This window comes from Bos taurus, chromosome 26, assembly GCF_002263795.3.
Source record: "Bos taurus isolate L1 Dominette 01449 registration number 42190680 breed Hereford chromosome 26, ARS-UCD2.0, whole genome shotgun sequence".
In the NCBI taxonomy this organism is placed as follows: domain Eukaryota; kingdom Metazoa; phylum Chordata; class Mammalia; order Artiodactyla; family Bovidae; genus Bos; species Bos taurus.
The window spans coordinates 45,182,653-45,203,565 of record NC_037353.1 but is presented as its reverse complement, the minus strand read 5'-3'; the positions used below and the strand labels follow the sequence as shown (position 1 = coordinate 45,203,565).

Here is a 20,913-nt window from a genome sequence, read left to right as displayed (position 1 = left end):
TGCACAGAGTCGGACACGACTGAAGCGACTTAGCAGCAGTTTTCAGCTTCTAATCCCTAAACTTCTAATGTATCCCTTCCTCACTTTCTCATTCGATAACCGTAATTTTTCTCTGTGTCTGTCTGTTTCTTTTTGTAAATAAGTTCATTTGTCACATTTTTTAAAGATGCCATTTATTAGTGATATCGTATAGTATTTGTCTTTGTCTAACGGACTTCACTTAGTATGATAATCTCTACGTCCATCCTTATTGCTTCAGATGGCATTATTTTATTCTTTTTTATGGCTGCGTAGTACTACATCTTCTTTATTCATCTGCCTGTTGACTTTCTTTTAATATGCAGCCTTCTCTTGGTAAGCTATGGCATGGCTTTTCCCTCTCTGTCTCTCAAACACACCTACCCTTAACAAACACCAATGGTTCCACCCGCCACCGCTGCTTTCTGCCACACCGCCACCAACCACTCTTGTGAATACGGCATTCTCTCTTGGTACTTACAAATCTACTTCTCTTTTGGAAACATGACTGGTTGGTATTTCATTACATGGATATGTCATTGTCCCTTAATCTTTTGATAATCAGTTAGTTTACAGTCTTTTCCTAATATAAACAATTAGAACTAAACGCATTAATAGATAAACATTTGCATTCACTGTGGTATTTCTATATGTTAAACTCATTGAAATAAACTTGTTCAATTAAAGAGTATGTGGATTTTAAATTTTAATTCAAACTTCTCAGAGGCCATGCTTCAACTTACCACTTCACTAACAGATTATGAGATAGATAGAAAACGTGTTGCAAATGTTTTCTGTAGCTGGTTGTTTTTTGTTCCTCTTTGTTGATAAATAAACTTAGACACATTTATTTTTATGTTAATAGACTTCATTTCTCAGAACAGTTTTACAAAGATCAAATGAAAGCATACACCCTCTCTCCCCCATATTCCGACTCCTGAGACTTTCCTCTGTTATTAACATCTTGCACTAGTGCGGTGTATACCGTGTTTTAGCCTTGCATGTATATTAATGTAGTAAAATGTAAGAATCTCTTGTTTAATGGCTTCTGGAACCACTGGATTTTGTTAAGGGTGTGTGTGGAGACAGAGAGAGCAAAACAATGCCTTGCTCAGGACTCCTTTTGTTTGAGATTATTGAATGATTTAAACACTTTTGTGGCAGTTCTTACTGTGTATGAGGTGACATTATAGCAAATGAGATTTTGGTATTTATTGAGATGATCATGTAAATTTTCTATATTAATCTGTTAATAACGTATATTCATGGATTTTCTAACATGGAGCCATTTTAGCATTCTGAGGACAAACTCAAGCTGGTTATGATGTATTATTCTTTTGCTAAATCCAGGATTTGATATGCAAATATTTTATTTAGGATCTTAAAACCTGTTTTTATTGTGCTCAGACACTGCTTGTATAAATTGCAAATGTCTATAGAATTTGCCATGCAATCTCTGCGCCTGTTGTAGTTTACAGGTGTGTGTCTTTGAACATCTTTTCAATATGTTTTATGGAGATCGGTCTGTATGGTGCTTCTATTTCTTTTTGTCCCTAGTTTTGGACATTTTTATTTTTTGAGGAAGTCATCTGTTTCACATGGATTTTAAAATTTGTGGCGCTTTAATATATTCTCTTTCATGCTTTAAAGTTACGTCCTGTCTTTGACACGCTGGACGTTGCTCACGTATCTTTGCTCTCTTCCCCAAATCTACATGTTGTTGTTGTTGTTTGCCTTTCATCTTGATAATTTGTGCTTTCATGCTTACTAATTTTGTTCTGGAGCTTATTTTGATTTTTTTCCTAGCTTCTCAAGGTGAAAGCATAGCTCAATTCTTTGCAGCCTTTCTCGTTTTCTTGTAAATGAGGGTAAGGTTGTTTCCTTCAAATACCACCGTGTAGGTACATCATGGTCTTCACATTATTAGCTCCTAGAAGTTACTGCTTTCCTTGCCGCGTGGTCTCCTCCACTCCAAAACCAGGGAAGGACTTCAAATCCCTTTCACATTTGTAACCTCTGTCACCAGGAAGAGTCCTGACCCTTTCAAGGGATCGCATGACTAGATCTAACCCACCCAGGATAATCTCTGTATCTTTTTTGCTGGTTTGCTTATTAAAAACAAACATTGATTTCTCACAATTTTGGAGGTTGGGAAACCCAAGATCGTGGTGGGGCAGGTTCTATGTTTGATAAAGGCTTGTGCTCTCTGTAATTTATTGTGGCAAAAATGCAAATTTCATGACTTAAGATCAGTGAACTTGGGGAATTAATTACATGTGGAAAACCCCCGTTTCTATATAACTTAAGTATGGGAATGACACTGCTGTATACTCACAGGTTCTGCCCACACTCAAGACCATGAGATTACACAAAAATGAGGGTCCACAGGGTCCCCTTAGAATGCTACCTGCCACAAACATCACAGCCAGGTGATTTATGCTGGTACAACCCACAGACCTTATTCAAAATTTCCCAGCTTTACCCGTGTGAGTGTGTGTGTGTTCTATGTATGTAGCCTCTTTTGCTGGCTACAAAAACTATATATAGTTTATACTTACCTTGTTAATTGGCTAATCAAGTCTAACATTTACATGATATGCATACTTGTAAATTCAGTGGGCTATTTCACTTTGAGAATCCTTGGGTTTTTATTTTAAATTTTATAATTTTGAGGGTTTTTTTTGTTATAGAAAATTTTCTTCAATTATTTTCTCTCTTCCACTTCCGCCCCCCTGCCCTTTTCTTCTAGAATGCTTCTTAGATGGATATTGAAACATCTGGACCTATCTCCCTTGACTCTCCAATATTCCTTTATGTTTTCTATTTGTTTATCTATTTGCACTGGATTCTGGGATAGCCTCTAAACTTTGTCTTCTAGGTTGCAAATTGTCTCTTCCGTGACACATTCTGCTATTTAGCCATTGTACTAAGATTGTCCTATAACCAAATAACATTTTAATTTTTACAGTCTCTGTTTGGGTCTTATTTATCAATGAAATGTTTAGTCCTGTCTGATAATAATTTTATTCATTCTAATACGTTATTTTTCTGCATTTTGCTTCCTTGGGTACTGCAACGTCTGTTCGCCTTTCTAGCGTGGTGCAAACATTGAGTGGTTTTGAGTTTTATGTGAGCAGTGCACATGTTCTTCTCACACTGTTGGTGTGAGGGTGGCTGAGAGACAGGATGTACTGCCTGGGGTGTAGCCACCAGCTCTGCTTTTGGGAAAGCGTTCTTAGCTCCTCTCTTGACGTTTCCCTGGGGCAGTGCCCTGCCCCCTCAGCCCAAGTAACCATGTACTCTTTGCTTTGGTGCAGACTCAGATCTGACTCACTGCTTGGTACAAAGAATGTCATGTGGACCAACTCTGGCAGATAATCCCTATAAACAACCCCATGGAGTGTCCTGGGTGCTGTGCTGTGTGCTTAGTCATTCAGTCATGTCCAACTCTTTGAGATGCCACGGACTGTAGCCCGCCAGGCTCCTCTGTCCAGGGGATTCTCCAGGCAAGAATATTGGAATGGGTTTCCATACCCTCTTCCAGGGAGTCTTCCCAACCCAGGGATCGAACCCAGGTCTCCCACAGTGAAGGAAGATTCTTTACCATCTGAACCACCAGGGAAGCCAAGAATACTGGAGTGGGTAGTCTAGCCCTTCTTCAGGGGATCTTCCTGACCCAGGAGTCGAACTGGGGTCTCCTGAATCGCAGGTGGATTCTTTACCAGGTGAGTCACCCGGGAAGCCTGTCCTGGGTGCTGCTCCTTCCAGAATCCACTGCCTTCATGCTAGCACACCTGGAATCGTCACCATGTTTGGAGCATCCCTGACTTGCACACCTTACTCCTCCCTTTCATTTCCTGGGAAATCAAGATCACTTGTCATCAATAGAAAGTAACTAAAAGTAAATGCAATGGGGGGAAAAAACTAACCCAGAGTGATTAAATTCCACCCAAACACCTCAAGACTGCTTCCTCAAGGCTTCTTGTCTGAGGGCTCTCCACGGATTTTTGAAAAGGGATGTTAGTATTAGAGATTTAGACACACTATCATCAAACCCAAGGCTTTCTCCCCAGTTTAAACAAAAGGTTTAGAACGGAATAGAAAAAGAAAGAACTTTTAAAAATATGTAACCCAATATATTACTGAATGCTGCAGCAGTCAACACCTAAAGTATCTCCTATGCTTCAGGAGAGCGTTGGAAATGGGTGTCCTCAAAGTTGTCCTCTGACGCTGAGAGACTAGGTTTCTGTCCATAGCAGTTACATGCCTCCCCTTGAGGGTGTTTCTACTGTGTCACATCCACATTCGTGTGGCCTGTGGGGGACACGGGCAGGACAGGCTCAGAAGATGCTGATCACAATTTGCAAGGAGTAAATTTTAAACCCTTAAACATTGGCTTTCATTCTGTAATATATAATTCCATGTCTGGGCAATCGAGTGAATAATAATTTTTTACTCTGAAAACGACATAATGTTTGACAAATCAAATATTCCAGACTCTTTGTGCTGACTTTGAAGTTAGTGACACCCCATCCAAGAGGGAGGGTTTGTGCTCACCTTGGCCCGACCTCTGGTAGAATTCACTGATAGGGCCTCCCTGGTGGCTCAGGGGTAAAGAACCGGCCTGCCATGCTGGAGCCGTGGCAGGAGCCACAGGTTCAATATCTGGGTTGAAAAGATGCCTGGCATCAGGAAGATCTCCTGGAGAAGGAAATAGTAATCCATTCCAGTATTCTTGCCTGGAAAACCCAAGGACAGTCAAGTCAGACACGACTTAGTGGCCAAATGTGCTGTCTCTTCAGTCGTGTCCGACTGTGTGTGACCCCATAGACGGCAGCCCACCAGGTTCCCCCGTCCCTGGGATTCTCCAGGCAAGAATACTGGAGTGGGTTGCCATTTCCTTCTCCAGGGAATCTTCCCGACCCAGGGATGGAACCCAAATCTGTCACGTGTCCTGCATTGACAGGCGGGGTCTTTACCACCAGTGCCACCTGGGAAGCCCAGTGGCCAAACAGAAAAAAAATAAAAAATTAAAAATGACACACTAAAATAAAGAGGCTATCCAGGAGCATTTTATATATCTTAAACTGGTGATCATGGGTATTCCCACTTACTGTTCCTTTTTTGTGGGAAACTGTTGGTGATCTCTCTTGTCCCCAGTTTCGAAGAGATGCCTTGTTTTTGTTTGGTTTAATTCCAGATTCTATTCACAGGCAGATTTTATGACACCTGAGCGGCTTCTGGTGTCCAATCCTGTTTCTTGGGTCCTGGATGCAGATATTCAAAATAAGCAAGTGCTTGCAAGCCTCTCGGAGATTGCACTGGCCCTGACTCTCAAGTTCAGGGCAGGGGACGAATTAAGAGAGTAGCATTGACGTATATACACTACCATGTGTGAAGCAGAGAACTGGTGGGAAGCTGCTGCATGACACAGGGAGCCCAGACTGGCGCTCTGTGACGACCAGAGAGGCCGGAGCCTCAAGAGGGAGGGGGCATGTGAACAAATACCCTGCTGTACAACAGAAACTAACACAACATTGTAAAGCAATTATATTCCAATTAAAAATAACTAAATTGAGGGAAAAAAAGCGACCCCCCCCCACCACCACATTCAATGTACTGATGATGAAATTTAAAAATTACCAAAAAAGTAATAGAGCCAAATCAGCAATTCTGTGAAGCAGGGACATCAGAATGGGGGAAGATCAGCCTCTACTCTTGGAAGTGAAGAGTGTATTTACCATCTCCATAAACACAAATTAGATAATTTGCCCTTAAAACCAGTCTTTTTTCACTCAGTTGATTTCTATGTAAAAAGCAACACTGTCCGAGGCCCTCAAATTCTCAGTCCAATGAACCAAGATCAAAAGAATACAGCACTGAAACAGAGGGGTAGGTTTTAGGGGCTCTGAAGCTGACGTCCCTAATAAAATAACCCACTTTACAAAAATAAGTCTAATAACTTGGCAAAATGTCAATGATGTGGCGTTGTTGGTTCTTTGCTTTAGTATGTTGTTTTGAACAGAGGAATAAACAACCAGTTAAAGAAACCCCAACTTACTAATCAATTACATGCAGGTGTTTATAGATTTCTTCTGTTTTAATGAATTAGACTTGGACTTGTGCCATCCTAGAAATGACTTAGACACTAAAAGAACAGCTGACGGCTTAGAATTCAATAATGTTTGCAGTGGTGCCGCCTGGTATCCATTCGAGACCCAAACCAGGAAGCTTCAGTTACTTACTGTGTTTGTCGCAGGCACGTGCATAACTATCTGACATTCTAACTGATACTTGTAAAAATCTGACCCGCAGACCCTTAGACTCGATGGTTTAAAAGAGCAGTGTGATGATTTCCTGTGTGAGATCAACTCATCAACACTGTCTGGTTTTCAGCAGAGAAGCCCATTCTCGTGTGGTCTGTTTTGGCATTTATGGCCAGTTGTAAGGATTGCTCTGTGCCCTCTCTGTGTATTGCATATTTTCTGGCCATTTTTGGCCACAGTCACATCTGTTCTGGTGGCTCCACGCTTGAGTCTGATGTGGTGGCTGTGTTTCCCCTTCCGTGTGTAATACAACAACCCCTGTGAGAACAATTTTGTCTTTGCAGGTTAGTGCTCAATTGTAACTCCAGTCAAAGCTCAGGACACATCACTGCTCGCCCATGCATCTGGAAGAGCGACCACTTCACTCAATTCAACATTTTTTATTTTACCTACAGAATTGGTACCATACTGAGGCCTCCTGGAGGGGGAGAGAAGGGTGTGGGGGAGGAAGGGTTTGAAATGATAAGCTAAGTATAGGTTTCCCATATGTTCTGCTGAGTTCAGGGAGGAATTCATGCTGTTATGGTAACACCCTAAGAACCATAAAACAAGCAAGGAGAATAAATTTCCTCCTCTGAGCTCTCTGCTGCCACCCACTATCATTGGTCGCAGTGACTGGGGAAGACCCCTTCAGCTCGGCTCTGGGCTCTGGGGCTTGACAGCACTGCACAAACCTTGGTCTTCTCTGGGTGAAACGAGGCTGGTGCGTCCCAAACACACAGGGGAGGTTTTGCGGGAATCCGGGAGCCGCGCTGTGAACTCGGAAGGGCTGTGTAAGTGTGAAATGCGGTACATTGCCTTTATAAGTACCTATCAAAACAAATGAAAACATCTCATTTAACACACGGTATTTGAGTAAACACGTTGCGACTATACCAAAATAAACCCCCCAAATATTAAACAACAAATCAACCCCCTGTCAGAGCCTGACTCACTGGATGCATGGGGCAATGAGGAAAACCATAACTCACTTGACAATGGCTCGATGAAATCGGTGAGTTTGTGAGGTGGAGTGTATGATTTCTGCACACAGCAACCAAGAGAACTTCAAATGCATTCTTCTCTCTCTCCACCGAAATTGAACAGATTCCCGAGTTCCTGAATTGGGGGATATAGGCTCAGGAGCGTCTCCCGCCTCCCACCAAATAGGAGCAGAACATTCAGATACAAGGACTATCGTTTCTACTCCGCCTGGGCCCCAGGCAGGCTGTATCATCGGTAGCAGACAGCCCTAGTTCCCGGAAGAAAGAACAACTCCGTCATTACCCGGGTGCCATATAGCTGTTCACAGGGTTATCCGGGACCATAGCGGAACACAGTCTCTTCTGCCCAAGAACACATTGCTATCTATTCCTTAAGGCTGAAAGAGAAACACTGAAGTTGTCTTAAATATTCTCCTGCTGTTACAACCTTCCTCTAAGCTTCCATGACTGTTACCAGCCATGAGTGGTGTATCCAATCCTTCTCCAACAAATGTCATCACACGCGGTTCCAAAAAAGGATGGGAAAGTCTCAACATAAGCCCGCGGGAGAAATCATATTGTTCCTCCAAAGCATATTTTGTATTGAAACCGATGCCTAATATCTGTGACATTCTAGAGCTCTAAAGGAAGGATTTAGCTTTGCTGACATACAGCTGTCTGAGACTTCAGCCTCTTCCATCAGGATCTGTTGTTGTTCAGTCGCTCAGTTGTGTCCGACTCTTTGTGACCCCACGGACCACAGCACACCAGGCCTCCCTGTCCATCTCACCATTTCCTGGCGTTAGCTCAGACTCATATCCATTGAGTCAGTGATGGTTAAGGTGGATATGTCGGCCAACAGAATCAGGGCTGATTTCCAGCTCATTTCTAATGTGATTCTGTCCCCACTCCTCTCAATTGCCCCACTCTCTGTGGGCCACGGTCCCATGGATACCAATGTGAACATATATAAGACATTCCCAAACATCCTATGTGTTTATCCATCATTCAATGACTATTTTTCAAGCCCGTTCTTTGGGCATTGGACTACAAGAGTGAGCAGCAACAGACCATACTTGCTCAAAATGCACATGATCTAGATTATCAGAGGACAAAAACATCCTGCAATCCCTGCATGCAGTAGCCAAGATTTCAAGCTCAGAATGCCAATTAAGTGTGGATCAGGTGATAATACTTTGAAAGGGCATAATTATAACTATATTATCTGTGATCGGGGAGATAAGATAAATGTCATAGAAATGTGTTTAATATTGGATACATGTTACATTACAGAACAATTATGAATTTGTGTATCCTGTGTACATTAAAAGTTGGATATGTGTAAGGGTAAAAGCCGAGTCTAATTTTTTATCTGCGGGATGAGGAATTGACTTTAATTCTTTCTCAGCTAATTAAAGGAAAATTAGAAAAACAAACTGCTAAAGCACTAAATACATTTTGATTACTTATGGATATAAGCAGTTATTTTGGTTTTATTCATTGACTTACTGAAAGCATAATGATAGGTGAAATTAAGAATTAATAGAGTAATCGTGAGGGTTTATTCGGCAGACGGAATTAGGTCTGCTGTTTTCCCACCTTATAATTGGGAGCGTGAAGTTACAGGGTTTGCTCTTGGGTAAAGTTAGGCAGCATTGAGCCCTTGTTCAGATAAATCGAGCTATTCGAGATAGAACAAAGGCTCTGGGTTGGGGGAGAAGGTGACAAGTGTGGTTGCATCTGGGTTCCGTTCTAGGTGCCTGGGGGAGACAGGAGAAGCCCCCCGGCAGACAGCTAGGTGGAGAGGGTCAACTCAAGGTGAGGCTGGATGTGCAGGGAAGAGATGGCATGATAGCTTGATGGAGGAAAGGTCAGCAGAAGGATATATATATATATATATATATATTTTTTTTTTTTTTTTTTACTTAAAACAACGCAGATTTATTATCTTCACAGTTTTGGAGGTCAGAGTCCAAAATGGCTCTCAGTGGGCAAAACTCAAGGTACGGGCAGGGCTCTCCTACCTTCCAGAAGCCCCAGGGGAAAATCCATTTCCTCTCCCTTTCCAGTTTCCGGAAGCTTAGTGTATGGCCCCTTCCTCCACCCTCAAGGCCAGTGATGCTGACCTGAGTCCCTCCCATATGGCCACCTCTCTGGTTCTGTCTTCAGAGTCCCCCTCCAGCCCCTGACCCCCCCAACTTTTTTCCTTTTTAGGATTTGTATTAGCATAGGAAAAAGTGGTGCTTGCAGAACAAGGCACAGGAGAGAATGGACATGGATGGACTAGGAAGCCCAAAGATGCAGGAGGAGCAGGCGAGGCTGCGCTTGTCTGGTGGGGGGTGTGCCTGGAAGGGGGTCGCGCCTCTGGGTGAGGGGTACATGGCGTGAGGGGGTGGGAGGAGATGAGAGAAATCTTCAGGTGGAGAGGGAGGACTGGAGTCCCCCTGCAATGACCATGTCCTCACAGGGAGGCGGACGGTGGGTCTTCCTCTAGCAGACGACTCATGTGGGACCTTGGGTAAGGTGGGCAGGGCCCCAGCTGAAGGAGGCCCTGGAGCTGCGAGATGGTCTGGATTTAGAGAATCCATGATCCTACATTGGGGTTTCCTAACAGGTTCAACAGGTCAGGCGTGAGACAGGAGAAAATGATGACAGTGAAGTTGTTCCTGCAGGAGTGAGGAGACGGAGTCATGAGGAGGCCAGCCAAGGCTCCTGACACCGGTTGTCCATCTCATCTCCTGGGGAGCCTTCAGCAGTGCCAGAGCCTGGGTCCCACCCAGATCGGTACATTCACCCATTCCTGGCTGATTCCAGGGCTGAGATCTGCTGGTGAGACCCAATGAAACGCACTGTCAGCACACCGGAGGTTTTGGAGAAGTGACAGGCGGACTGAGGATGCTGCCGAAGAGGTGAGGAAAGGAGAGGAACTCACCTGAGCGTGCACAGGAGCAGGTGTGGTGTGTGTGTGTGCACGCGTACTGCACGCTCGAGTGTGCAAGCATGGTAGTACAGTGGTGGTTCGACGCATGGAGCAGGTTCATAGAATTGGAGCACAGGACTGAGGAAAGTGTACTCATGAACATATTTGGATCCTTTACAAAGATATCGAAACTGGATCTAATTTGGCTATTCATTTAACAAATCACTTTTATAAAATAGTTGAGCCAACATGAGAAGTAAATATTTGAGTGTCCTAGAAATTCATTGCCAAGGAGAGAGGTTGAAAGAGCCCTGGAAACTGGGGCCAGTCTGAAATGCAATGGAGCTCCAGCTCCGAAGCTCATTAGTCCCTCAAAGAAGGAGCGCTGGCTGGTGGGCAGGGAAAACAGGAGAAAATGTGAGAAAGCGGGCAGAGTGCTGGGGCAGAAAATGGCGCCAGGACATGGCCAGGTTCTCAGGCCTGGATGCTGGCAGCGTTTGGGGCCAGTAGAAGACTGTGCCCTTCCACCTCTCTGCTGTACCCCCAGGCCCCAAGATACACCTGCCTAGCATACAGGCTTTATCGGGAGGGACTTTGAAAAGAGTGCTCAGAAGGCCTTTGCAGTGGGCAGTTATGAAGGGTGAGTGAGTGAGTGAAGTCGCTCAGTCGTGTCTGACTCTTTGCGACCCCATGGACAGTAGCCTACCAGGCTCTGCCGTCCATGGGATTTTCCAGGCAAGAATACTGGAGTGGGCTGCCATTTCCTTCTCCAGGGGATCTTTCCAACCCAGGGATCGAACCCAGGTCTGCTGCATTGCAGACAGACGCTTTACCATCTGAGCCGCCTTAGCTTACTGGGTGAGCACAGTTTTGGTACCCAGCACAGTTATTTATTACCTTTGTAGAACTGGGCAGTTACTCCTGTGCACATTCTTTTGTTGGGACTACTTATAGCACTCACCTCCTAGGATTAAGGATCATATGAGAGGATGCTTTCTTGTTCAGTTGCTAAGTCATGTCCAACTCCTTGTGACCCCATGGACTGCAGCATGCCAGGCTCCTCTGTCTTCCACTGTCTCCCGAAGTTTGCTCAAATTCGTGTCCATTAAGTTGATGATGCTATCTAACCATCTTATTCATGAGAGGATACATGCAAAATGTTTTTCATAGTGTCAGGAGCAGGGTGAGTACTTTACACAGGCACTCTAGCTAGCCACCTGGAAGGCTCCAATGGCCAGTCAGTGAGGCCGGCAGGGTGACCCCTTCTAGGTCTTTTCTCCTGGATGCATGGAGCTGTGGGTTGTGCCCACTACTTATCCAGGCTTTTTGCCATTGTATCTTCACAAAGTCAGGTTCCAAGTTGTAATTCTCTTGCACCAGCCGTGGATTGCATTAGTTCCTAGAGAACTGAGAAACACTGGGTGGGTTCCGGGTCTGATGTGGCCTGACCCCTCACCCAGCCTTGCTAAGGGAAGACCATGCCATTCTACCCTGACCCCAAGCTGAAGGTAACACTTCTTTTTTCTCCTCTGAGCCTTGAGCCCACTGCTCTGTTGAGTATCTGCTTCATCTTCCTCCCAGGCTGCAGGGCCTTGGGGACAAGCTCACATCCATTCCTTTCACCTTGACCTTGTCACAACATTTAGTTCTCTGTCTGTCCTTCACCAACGCTGTATTGCGCCGATGAACAAGGGAGTGTTTCAAAACACCAACCACTAAAACCAGTGTTTGCAGATCTGGGCATTTTTTAACCTTCTGAATTTTAATAAAATGGACATTTTCCGTCCTAGAAGCGGCAATGACCATTTTGCTTTACAAAGCTGCAGCAAGTAAGTAAAGATGGGTCTACAAAGATGACAATATTTTATTGAGGTCACACTGGTGGAAAAGAACCCCCCAATTTTTCTCCTCTGAAGATAGATTCCCTTTAGTTATTTATTTAATAGCTGTGATCACAGGTAGAGAAGATAACAATTTTTGCTCTGGACTAAATATATATGAAGAGATACATTTCACGAGGAAAAGTGCCCAAGGCAAAAACCGCTTTCCCCGCAGGACTCTGGTTAAGATGAACAACTCCAGTGGGCTCTCAGAGGAGTGTGTCATAACCACATAGTCTCTGGGGGATGTCACGAAAATGTGCGGAGGTCAGACCACCATCCCCACTCAGCATGAAAGAGACACTCCAGAAAGCTTGGGATGACTTTATAGAATGAATTACTCCATCTATATTGCAAGTCCCCAAGCACTCAAGTGTACACAAGATTAATCAGATTCAGAACACAGCTTTTTTTTTTTTTTCATCGTTCGATTTCCTTTAATGACCCCCATTCTCCTTGAAGGGCAGGTACAGCAGCTAGGCAATGGCAAGAGATGTTCGCGTGAAGGCCTTGCCTTGATTGAAGGCTTTGCCCACATGCTGGAAGGCCCCTTCCCAGGAAAAGTATTCTCCAACCACCGTCTGGGTCTCCTCACTGCTAGCATCCAGTCTCCACCATACACGTGACTTGTGGTCCGTAGGCCAATCTGGGCTCCACAGAAAGGCAAGCGCAAGCCTTGGAAGACCCAGATTCCGGAAATGGAGCTGCTGTGGTTGGTTCCGTAGAGAAAGACACTTGCAAAGGCATTCTTCCTCAGTTTGCCCAATGGCTTGGAACAGCCCAGTGATAAGGCTGCAGCTCAGGGAGGCTTGGGAAGTGGTATTCGGACTACCACAGGGACCAGCCACCCTTATCTGGTGAAGTGAAGTCGCTCAGTCCTGTTCGACTCTGCGATCCCATGGACTATAGCCTACCAGGCTCCTCCATCCATGGGATTTTCTAGGCAAGAGTGCCGGAGTGGGTTGCCATTTCCTCCTCCAGGGGATCTTCCTGACCCAGGGATTGAACCCGGGTCTCCCGCATTGTGGGCAGACGCTTTACCGTCTGAGCCACCAGGGAATCCCACCCTGATCAAAATGCTCCCCAATATGGCAGCACCACAGACAGCATGTCCTCATGGGAGTACTCGTGCTTAAATCCATCCAACAAGAAGGTACACTCTTGGGCAGGTGAGCAGAAAGGGGTCCTTGGCCTTCAGCTCAGCAGCCAGCACCTGCTGAATTCACCCAGCTCCTCCTCGGGAGCAGGGCAGCCACCTTCTTCTCCTCTTTCTGCTTCACCTGGGGCCTCTGCCTGGCTTCTTGAGAACCTGTCTCTTTCCATGAGGTGTCCTTTTTAGGCTGGCTCTCTGCAAACCGTTTAGGATCCAACCGGGCCATTTTCTCACAGAGCTTCAACTCCCCAAGACAGCCCGGAACTGGGGCTGGTTCATGTGGGTGAGGAACCAGCAGTTGGTATTAGGGAAGGCCTGGCAGAAAGAAGGCTCCGGAACCTGTGAATAAAGCCCCAACAGGCTGCTGACAACTGTGATGTCAGCCGGTGTCACATGTTTGCCCACCAGAAGAGTCCGAGTCTTCAAGGGATCGTCCAGCAGCCCCAGAATCCGCCTCATCCCCTCCTCCTCCTCCTTCTCCTCTGTGGCCTCTTTGTCATGATGCATGATGTCCCAGTAGGGGGACCGCCGGGTCCCAGCCGGGGACACTGTGTCGCTGCCATCAGCCAAGCCCACCCACCACGCCAGCTGTACTGCTGCCTCTGGAGGATGTCCTCTGGGCTCACATAGGAGGCAGCAACATTGCCCTCCAACATACAGAATCCACCTCAAAGGCTGGAACCTTGCTGGCGGGAAATTTATGGAGCAATTTGGGGGTGCATCTGGTTTGGCCGAAATGGAAGCTGGGTGGTGCCCAGAACACAGGGACCTGAGCCCTCCTCTACTGAGCAGTAATGAGGGTCTTCAGGTCCCCCAGCTGTCAGGACACGTGCACAGGGTCCTAGCCATCATGGTGATTTCATAGAGAGAGGGGCCAGAACATGGGTTAAAAGAAAACAACAACACAGGGGCTTCCCTGGTGGCTCAGTGGTAAATAATCTGCCGGCCAATGCAAGAGACACAGGTTCGATCCCTGATCCGGGAAGATTCGACATGCCTCCGATCAACTAAGCCTGTGCACCACAGCTATTGAGCCAGCACTCTGGAGCCTGGGAACCGCAATTATTGAGCCCACCACCCGCAAGTCCTGAAGCCTGCATGCCCCAGAGTCCGTGCTCCAACCGCAGCAAGAGAAGACCCTGCAGTCAGAAGCCCACGCACTGCAACTAGAGAGCAGCCCCTGCTCACTGCAACCAGAGAAAGCCGAGCAGCAACAAAGACCCAGGGCAGTAAAAAAAGAAAAATCACATATGTAACAAACACCGTTTCGCCTTTCCTTTAAAGGACTGCAGAGATCAGTTCATGTCTTTAAACATTTGGACAGAAACAACAGCAACAAAAAACACGTAGGTCATTTTTTTTTTTTTAACTGAAGACACTAAAGGTACCTAACACCCAAATTGCAGGCTGGAACCTTGAAAGCAGCTGGGCAAGTACTAATGGGCCCATAAAGCTCTGCCCGGTCTCTGCCTGCTGCCTAATTACTCATCGGCGTGGCCTTTGTTCAGCCCATGCCTGCTTTTACAGCGCAGTCAAACAAGGTAGAACTGTGTCCATTTATGGGAAAGTCAAAGACCAATAAATAAAAAGTTTAATTTCCTGATTCCCTGAAGTCGATGGGGCTTAGAAAATACTCACCAATCCCTGCAATGATGGTCTTTCAAAAAAAAAAAAAAAAAACTGTGTGAGCAGCACCTTGTATCAAATTTCATTGCTCATAAAAAAGAATCAGATTATGTTAAGTGAAAAAAAGCAGGGCACAATGTCCTCAGTGTTTACAACTACAAAACTATCTGCTGAGGGCAGAGGACTGGAAATGTGCAATTGTGATCAGACGTTTGTGATGGGGGCAGGGTTCGGGGATATTTTTTTCCCCCATTTTCTACATTTTCTGCTGCTACTTTGGTTTTATGACAACAGCTAAAAATTAGATATCGATCAGTAAAACAATTAGTTAATTGTCTAGCAGCTCCTAGTCCCCAGAACAAAGAACATCACAGGAGGCTTCCCACGTTAAGTAAATCCATTAAAAACCAAGAAATTCAACTAAGTGTCAGAGGACCGAGGGTCTCACTTTCATCTGGAGGACTGTTGATTTTTACAGCTGTCCCAAGGAGCTCCATTAGTAAAAATTAGTCCCTCATCAGGTCTCTCCACTTAGTGAAATCTTTCAGGTCATTAACAATACTTAAGAAACTTTTTCTCCATCAGTATGATATGAAAGGTGTGGCAAGGAACCTACTGTATGATTCCTCTCTCTGGTCATTTCCCATTGTTTTGAAAACAGCTCAGGCGATACGAGCTGGATTGCGCACGGGCTGTTTACAGGGAGCAGACTGCACAAGGGGCGAGAACCAGCCCTGACATGTTGCAGCCCACAGGGTCTGGGTGAGCAGGCCAGTGCTGGCTTTCCATCCAGGGACTGCGTGCGTCCAAGGGACTCATTGCTGCTGCTGCCGCTCTGTCTGCTGACTTGGAAGAACTGGGGTCGATGCATTTGCTGACCGGATCTCTTGCCTCCTCTCTTTTGCTCCTTGCCAGTACCTTGCCTGGCTTCCCTTTTTTTTCCAACTAATTTCTCCACTGGTGGTCCTCTGAGCCCTGCTCTTCGCCCTCTACCTCCCCCTCCCTCCTCCTTGCATGCATTTTGTTGCTCAGTTACTTACCTAGACAACCACTGATGCAGCAAAGCCAGCTGCACCCTCTCCAGGGGCACAGGAGATACGAGATAAAGGAGAGCGGCTTCCCTCTCAGTCCATTCGCTCAGTCGTGTCCTACTCTTGGTGACCCCATGGACAGCAGCACGCCAGGCCTCCCTGTCCATCACCAACTCCCAGAGCGTCCTCAAAACTCATGTCCATCGAGTTGGTGGTGCCATCCAGCCATTTCATCCTCTGTCGTCCCTTTCTCCTCTTGCCTTCAATCTTTCCCTCTGGGAGGTTACATTCGTGTGGGGAGGAGACATGCAGACAGGGAAAAGTGATTTAACTCTAATGAGATGAATATTCCCCAAGGCAGGCCCGGGTTTGGGCAGTATCCTTATATGACCCATAAACATGGAAACTCAGCAAGTCCAAATGTGAGCCCAAGCACTCCTCCCCCTTGTAGCCCACAGTTTGGTTAAAGACATCTGTATAGTCACCAAAGCTTGAAGCTAGATGCCTTCCACCCTCCTCATCCCCAGCATCCTGCCATTCCACCTTAGGATCATCTCTTTAATAATTCCCTTCTTTCCATTCTCACCACAACTGCCCAGTTAATCCTTCCCATGTAGTCCTCTATTGTCCTATGTGCTTGCTCCTCCATGGCCACCATGCTCAGAGTGATGACCCTAAAACACACCCAACTGCATGGTACCTTCGCTTAAAAAACATTGGAGGCTCCCATCAGTGAATCAAGTTCACCTCCCTGCCATGGCCTTTAGCATCAACCTCCACGTACAGCTTTAACCACCTGCTTCCTCGGTCACCTTTGGGCGTTGAGCGCCCATCACTTCCCAAGCATATGGTGCTCGTTGACACCACGTTGGGTCCCGCTGCTCTCTCTATCTCGAACGCTTTCCCACACCCTATCAGAAAGAGGAGTCCTGGGGAAAATCCCGTTCGTCTGTTGTTCGTGGCCAAAGTCCAGTGGCATCTTCTCGGGATCCCCACACTCCCCAGACTTGCCCCTGGGGGTCTCCTTTCTGAAAAATAAAAAAAAAAAAGCTGAGTGTTTGAGATCAGGAGTGAAATCTCCATCTCACAGTTGTGGTGTGTTCAGTCGCTCAGTTGTGTCTGATTTTTTGTGGCCCCAGGCTCCTCTGTCCATGGAATTTTCCAGGCAAGTATACTGGAGCGGGTTGCCATTTCCTCCTTCAGGGGATCTTCCTGACCCAGGGATCAGACCCAGGGATCAAACCCTGGTCTCTTGCATATCCTGCATTGGCAGGCAAATTCTTTACCACTAGCGCCACCTGGGAAGCCCTGGTATTTCTGAATACAGACAAATTTTTTTTAAGACCAAAAGATACTCATATTCTTAAAAATTAAAAAAAAAATCTGAATTAAGACTTGAGATATACTCAGATAATTATAAACAACAGCAGAATTTCAGATTAAATGAGGTTACATCCATTGAGAAAGCATGCTGACCACACCTTTCCTGCCTGAAAAAGTCCTTCTAGGGTATCTGATTGTTGGGGTTACTAATGAAATTGAGGCGTGTGTGTTTTCGTCTGTATTAGTCATTTGCATTTCCCCTGGAGTCCTTGATGAAATCCTCTTAAAGTACAGGTGGAGGTGAGGGTAGGGAGTTGGGAGCGGGGCCAGAGCCCTGATGAAATCCTCTTAAAGCACAGGTGGAGGTGAGGGTGGGGAGTTGGGAGGGGGGCTAGAGCCCTTCCCCTGCCCTCCCTTTTTTTCCTTCCAGAACTAAATTCTCTACGATTTCATTTCTTCCCCGGGATGACTTACTCTGATTGGGACTTCTCCCTCAGTTCTTCTCCTGGAGGAACAGGAGCCTTCAATCCTAAATGCTGACCCACAGCTGGCTGGAGAGCACGTTAGGACCCTGGGCAACAGATGAAGGCAGTCATATCCCACATACAGATAAAACACAACGCTGGTTCGTTGTTGAAATGTATGCAGTCAGTCTTCAAGACGGCCCCCAAAGACCCATGCATGACTGTTTCCATGCCCATTCAGGGGACAATATGCTGTCCCTTATCATTGAATCAGGGCTGGCTCCTGGTGACAGATAGAATGAGTGGACGTGACCATATCTGACCTCTGAGGCTAGGTCATAAGAATGAGCTTCTGCTGACATTCTCTCTCTGCCTCCCTCAGGACACTCTCTGATGCTCTGCGCTTGTTGTTGCTCACTCGCTCAGTTGTGTCTGACTCTTTGTGACCCCATGAACCGCAGTACGCCAGGCCTCCCTGTCCATCACCAACTCCCGGAGTTCATTCAAACTCACGTCTGTTGTGTTAGTGATGCCATCCAACCATCTCATCCTCTGTCGTCCCCTTCTCCTTCCGCCTTCAATCTTTCCTAACATCAAGGTCTTTTCCAATGAGTCAGGTCTTCTCATCAGGTGGCCAAAGTACTGGAGCTCCAGCTTCAGCATCAGTCCTCCCAAGGAATGTTCGGGGTTGATCTCTATGCTCTGAAGAAGCCCAAACTGGCCCTCATGAAGAGCCCAGTGCGCAAGAGCTGAGACCCCAGCCTGCAGCCAGTCTCCACCCCTAGATCCGAGTGGAGACACCTTCAGATGTTCCCAGCCCTAGATCTCTGTCTCCACACGAGGCCCTAGAGAAACCATCCCCTTTCTGAGTTCCTGACTCACTGAATGGTTGTTTATATTTTGGGGTAAATTTTTATGCAGCCTTAGCAGCTGGACCAAGGAGCAAAATGCCAATTAATTAGAATTTTTCCTGAGCATTATGTTCACCAAATGTGAGCATGCCCTGCAGGCTCTAAGGTCGGGCAGATAAATGCCTATGGGAAAGAATAACTATTCCAGGATGAGGCTCTATAGTTAGGTGTGTTCACAGACCGCTACATAGGATATTGGTTAAAATAATCCACGTTCGAAGTCTTAAAAATGCATGGTAGGCGACCATACAGATGAATGCCACAAGAGGGCAGGTGTACATATGGAAATAGGGCTTTCATGGACCTAACCTTAGTCTTTTGACTTTTTTATTTTTTCTTTCATTTCACTGATGATTTTGTTAGACATTGATCACTGCCTACAGATGGGCTTCATTTTGAAGACATGAATCTACATTTCAAAACACGACCATCTAGGAAAGACTTCAGTAGGAAAGGTCCCATAACAGTTCATTTAATAAAGCCATATTTGTATTTCTTATAAAATATATTTTTGTAATGAAAACACCTACAGTTTCATTACTGAGAAAAATGGAGCCGATACTTTCAAGTGTCAGCGGGACAAACATTTCCTGACTTTCTATCACTGCATGAATGCAGATGTGTTGTTTACTCAATCTCATTTATTTCATAATGGGATTAAATAATGCTTCATTATTTCATAATGAACAAAGTAATATGTGATTTTGAAAAAAAGAAGCAATTACACTTATTTTTCTTTCACCTCAGAACCCCCCTCCCCCTAATACATTCTGACATTAAAATGAACTAATTTGTTGGGTAATTTAAAGTCGTCTTAACCTCTCCAAGAAAGATGAAGAAATAGGCTTCTCAGACCCCGGGGTTTTACTGATTACAAATTGTTTTACTTAAAATGTTTCTTGCCAACTTCAGGCAGTCTTGTTCCTGGAGAGCTTCTTACACACCACACATTTGGTACTTTTCAGTGGCTGGTCAGTGCACACGGCTTAATTGCACTTATGGGTGTGACATGTCCAGGAGATGGTGATGGACAGGAAAGCCTGGCGTGCTGCAGTCCATGGGGTCGCAAAGAGTTGGACACAGCTGAGCGACTGAACAACAACATCAATAGGTCTGACAGCACTGGAACTTCCAAGGCTTTAAGGGGTCGCTCCCTTGCAGTTTTGGGACTTCCCCGGTGGCACAGTGGTAAAGAATCCAAGTGCCAATGCAGGAGACGCAGAAGACAGGGTTTAATCCCTGGGTGGGGAAGATCCCCTGAAGAATGACAAGTCACTCCAGTATTCTTGCCTAGGAAATCCCATGGATAGAGGAGCCTGGCAAACTACAGTCCATGGGGTCGCACAGGAGTCAGAAACGAAAGAGTGACTGAGCACACACTTACAATTTGCCCTGTACCCACTAGGACTTGCCAGGTGGCGCTAGTGGTAAAGAACCTGCCTGGTCGGGAAGATCCCTTAGAGCAGGAAGTGGCAATCCAGTCCAGGATTCTTGCCTGGAAAATTCCATGGACAGAGGAACCTGATGGGCTACGGTCCAAGGGTTGCAAAGAGTTGGACACAATTGAGCCACTGAGCACGTGGCATGGCCCAGAGCTGCCGAGCAGAGGCTGTGGAGCTCAGCAGTAGAGAATTGGCCTGTAGAAGTCATCCTGAACAACTCAGGAGCCTCTCTGAACCTCAGCTTTCACATCTGTAAAAAGGAGCTCGTATTTGTATTTTTCTCAAAAGGATGTTGTGAGGATCGGCTAGAATAATGGATGTAAAGCACTTGACCTTGTGCCTGGCATATAGCACTCTGTTCTACCCCGCTCCCCGCAGCTACGCCTCTCCTGTGACCAAACGTGTAGGTTGGCTACTATATTACCTGGAACACAGGAGCACTCGGCAGACATCAGCTAGGATTACTGCCCTGCCTTTAGTCCTATAAACATTTTAAAAAATGATTTTAAAAACAAAGATGCTAAATAAGTATTTCATCTCCATTACCAGCTGCGTACACATGCATGCTCTCTACGTTCTCCTAGAAGACACTTCCAGAACGGGTGTTCCTTTCCACACTTGCATGCTGCGTCTGAAGATCCAACATGACCACTGGCAAAAACTCCAGATCACTGAAGGCTTGCATCTCATTTTCCTGGTCAGCAGTGGTGAGGACGGACACACTGATCTATTACAAATGGCAGTGACTTCCAAAGCCACCCGTCTGCTGTTTTTCCCTCTGAAGATTTGCTGCAATGGAATTCTAGGAAGATTTCACACAACTGCCCCAAACCCACATCAGAGGCCACATAACAAAT

General features: G+C 45.9%; 1 long non-coding RNA gene and 1 pseudogene across 1 annotated transcript; both read right to left on the bottom strand.

Annotated features, from left to right (window-relative positions):
- Positions 1-6,745: 6,745 nt before the first annotated feature.
- LOC112444517 (uncharacterized) lies at positions 6,746-16,815 on the bottom strand. The gene is made up of 3 exons (XR_003032877.2): positions 15,926-16,815; positions 7,316-7,442; positions 6,746-7,154 (listed from the first exon to the last, which is right to left on the bottom strand). It is a non-coding gene; the product is annotated as an uncharacterized lncRNA (long non-coding RNA).
- LOC132343979 (elongation factor 1-gamma-like) lies at positions 10,617-14,900 on the bottom strand (annotated as a pseudogene).
- Positions 16,816-20,913: the final 4,098 nt, after the last annotated feature.